The sequence below is a fragment of the Triticum dicoccoides genome, chromosome 3B (genome assembly GCF_002162155.2).
Source record: "Triticum dicoccoides isolate Atlit2015 ecotype Zavitan chromosome 3B, WEW_v2.0, whole genome shotgun sequence".
NCBI classification, from domain to species: Eukaryota; Viridiplantae; Streptophyta; class Magnoliopsida; order Poales; family Poaceae; genus Triticum; species Triticum dicoccoides.
The window spans coordinates 355,355,231-355,359,640 of NC_041385.1; positions in this window are offsets into that span (position 1 = coordinate 355,355,231).

Genomic DNA, 4,410 nt, shown 5'->3' on the forward strand with positions numbered 1-4,410 from the left:
TCGATGACACCGATGAAGAGCTATATCACCTTCAGAAGTTTCAGGCAAGCAAAAACCCCTTGTTCATTCCGATACAATCCCACTCTCTCGCTCCTGCTCTCTTTTACTGCATTAGGACAACAATGATTCATCTGTTACTTGTTGCGGTAGTTGAACCCCTTTTCCTCTGCATGACCGGTCATTGCCACGGTAAATAGATGAAACCCACTAGCATGAGTACGAGTTGTTTGAGCCCTGATGTGCCTACTCATTCATGCTTGTTTGTCATGCCTGCTACTGCCTAGAGTTGAGTCAGGTCTGATTCATCGGGGATGAATTAGAAAGTTGTGAACATGTCCTACTGTTGAGAGCTAAGTGTGTGAACACAAATTGGTAAAGGTAGTAATGAGAGGCCATGTAGGAGTACATGGTGGGTTGTCTCATTGAAATCGTTCTCAGGAACTGAGGTCTGTGTTTGTGATCCATGAACAACTACTACTACACGTTGGGCCCTTAAATATGACCATGCTCGACTTATTAACCCCCTGTCCTCTATCCAGGAGTTGCAAGTAGTTTCTAGTGTTTGTAGTTAGCTGGAGGCCGTGCGCAGCGCTTACCCTAGGGGTGGGCTGTGATGCGGTAGGATCGTGGCACGGTGTACCAGGGCACCCATTTAGTGGGCTCGAGAACCCTGCACACATCGTTCGGGGCCGTATGTGGAAACCTCGGCTGGACTCCCTGTGGATGGAACCTGAATAGGCGATAAACCTGAACTAGGGACTTGTGTGGTTAGTCAGGTCGTGGTCTACACCCACGTCGGCTTTCGCTTGAAGTCTGTCGAGCACTTGTCGTGTGCAGATGATAATTATTGGAAACATATGTGAACAAGTACACCCCTACAGGATTATAAATGATCTATTTGAATAGCCGCATTTGCGGTAAATGGCCTCTAGGTTGCCTATACAGTTCATAGACAAGTGAAAGTGGATACTCTAAAATACGCAAGACAAGTGTGAGTGCTATGGATGGCGTTCTTGTAGGAAGACGGGAGCGGATCCATAGTGGTGTATTGATATGGTGAATATGTGGAATCGTGTGTGCCAACTCAAAAGAGTTGCTTGCAGTCGTAGTTCAGGAGAGCCATCGAGTCAAAGCTGGCTTGCTGCAGTTAAACCCCACCATCCCTTTGTTGATAATGATGCATATGTAGTTAGTTATGCTGTAAGTCTTGTTGGGTACATTTGTACTCACATTTGCTTAATTTATGTTTTTGTAGAGAGACTTCAGTCTCGCTAGTAGTTCCATGTGGACTTCAACGTTTAGCTTGTTACCTCAGGTACGCTCTTGTGCCCTCGACAGGATCTTGTAGATAGTCAGGCTTCTCAGCCCTTTTCAATTATAGATGTTTGTACTCAGACATGTTAAGCTTCCGCATGTGCTTCTGGTTTGTATGCTCTGAATGTTGGGTCATGAGACCCATGTTTGTAATACTTGGCTCCTCAGAGCCTAATGAATAATTACTTGAGTTGTAGAGTCATGTTGTGATGCCATGTTGTATTTGCACATATCGAGCATATTGTGTGTATGATTATTGAAATGCTTGGTATGTGTGGAATCCGACAACCTAGTTGTTTATTCCTGGTAGCCTCTCTTACCGGGAAATGTCTCCTAGTGCTTCCACTGAGCGATGATAGCTTGCTACTGCTCCGGAACACTTAGGTTGGCCGGGATGTGTCCTTCTTCGTTCCTGTGTAGGTCCCTTCAGGCAAATGTCACGCGTTGTTCCTTTAAGTCCTTGTAGCTTGCTATGACTTGGGTTCATACGTTGTTGATCGACACATTCGTTGCTGGGTCATGTATGCCTGTCCCTGTAAGTTAGTGACCTTGGGTTTACGACTAGTCATGTCGGCCCGGGTTCTTTATCATATGGATGCTAGTGACACTATCATATACGTGAGCCAAAAGGCGCAAACGGTCTGGGCCAGGTAAGGTGTCACCCGTGGGAATACCGTGCGTGAGGCCGCAAAGTGATATGATGTGTTACATGCTAGATCACTGTGACTTAGGATCGGGGTCCTGACATCATGACTTAGCTTTTTGACATGTAGTGCAGCAAGCAATAAAACACTCAACATCCCATCTTATCTTTGGCCAAAATAAATGTGTAGCAAGTATATTCTCCGTCTTCTTCACGCCTAAGTGTCCCATTAATCCTCCTCCATGCGCCTCCTACAATAACAAAAGACGAACGGAGCTAGCTGGAATGCATATTGTTAGCACAAAACACAAATCCATCATTACCGATGAACTTGTTCCATGTTCTCCCTTCTTTACAATTCTGCAATAAATCTTTAAATTCAGCATCATGCACATATTGATCTTTGATGGTCTCCAAACCAAATATTTTAAAGTCAACTTGTAAAAGCATAGTATAACGACGAGACAATGCATCAGCAATAACATTTTCTTTACCCTTCTTGTGTTTAATGACATAAGGGGAAGTATCAATGAATTCAACCCATTTAGTATGTCTACGGTTCATTTTTGCTTGACTTTTAATGTGTTTCAAAGATTCATGATCAGAACGTATAACAAATTCTTTGAGCCATAAATAATGTTGCCATGTTTCTAAGGTCCAAACAAGAGCATATAACTCTTTTGTAACAGCCTAGCTTTTGGCCCTTTTCTTTTTCTTTTGTTTTATTCGGTTTTTGCTCTATTTTTCTTTTTGGAGTGGTTCTGTGGCCTTGCCACCTGGGAAATCATTCTCATTCCCCTTCCCCAAGTGGCTCATCATTCTCAAAACTTTGCCAAGATCATGTCAGTTCACTCCTTATCCCAAATCCCAATATTGTTTTCTTGAGGAAAAATCCTTATTCATTAAAGGAATAACCTCAATTGCCCTAGGTTGTGAAGCAACCTACATTTCTGTCCATCCAAAAATTCCCAAATAATTCTGATAATTCCTTTGGGTCATATATTGCTCAAATATACCCAAACATTTCCTTGGCCAGTTCAAAAATAATATCCTAATATTCATTTTTCTATTATGCACTGAATGGCACTTTGTGAAGGAAGTGTCATTTATATTTTCCTAGTGGCTCCCAAGATTTTTGGGCATGCTTATATATCCAAATCATTGCCTCATGCACAAATTCAACTTTATTTGCCTAGCCAATTTTCCTTAGTGAATTTTCAAAGTTTCTGTCAGACAGAAATCTTTGTGAAGGAAGTACTAGCTAGGAGTATCCAAATGAGTTGAACTTTTGCACACTCCTTCATGTTCTCATATTAACCTGTTCCAGCCATTTGCAGCCCCGTCCAATCATCTATGTGAGCACATGACCAAATCTTTGATTCTGGCAATATTTCCAGGTTGTGAAGCAATTATATTTTATATTGCTTGAAAAATTCTGATAAATTGCCAGATCACTCTCATACCCATAAAACATCTCTCTAACCAATTTGGGATCATTTCATTGAGCCATTTGATCACCAAAATTATTCTAAGTTTCTGGACAGAAATGATGTTTGTGGAGCAAGTACCATTTTGGTGAACCCATTTGGTATGAGCTTTTTACAACATCATCACCTATCCAAATCATCATGATCTACCCAAATTGTGCTCAAGTGGCTACTCCAAATGAGTGCATCATCTTGATTTAGTCTCTGGCCAGATTTGTCAGTTGCAAAGCAACTATATTAAATCTTTGTCTAAATACCCTCAAAACCCCCAGGACCTTAGTCCTTCCTAAGCTAATCACCCGAGACTACTCCATTGACTCCACTCTATTTCCTGTTGATCAGTAGTGCTCTGCCAAGTTTGATGCAAAAAACTTCTCTCGATGAATCCCAACTGTCTATGGCCTCTTGTGCTTATCTGTCTCCTCCCACAGACTCAGTGATGCAGGGACTCATCACTAGACAGCTCACAACAGTCTCTTGTGTCCCTTCCTTCTCGGCCGCAGTGGTGACCGCGTCGTTTGCAAGTCTGTGCACGTGCTCTGGCAGCATTGGCTGTGCTCTGGTCATTGGGCCGCGCCGGCCAACTCTCCATTGACGGTTTTCGCGCGTATGGGCATGCCGACCTGACTCCCCCTCCCTCACCCATCACCCTCGACCCCTGCCCCCTCCCAAAGCCCCCTCGCCGGAGCTAGCGGACGTGCAGCCAAGAGTGCATTGTGCCCTGTTGGCTCTGTCTTCGCCTCGGCATCTTCCTCCTGCTCCCCCTTGGCTCCCTCTTCCCCGTGACCTCCCCGTTGTTCCTCCCCGCCGTCTACCTCCAAGACCATACGCGCGCACACGCGTCCGCGGCGACGCCAGCACGGTAGCTCCTCCCCGTGGGTACTTAAAGCCACCCCAGCTGCGTCTCGCCTCGCCATCCACTCCCTCTCAGCCCCAGTAGCGCCCCCGTCCACTCAAGCGAGCTCG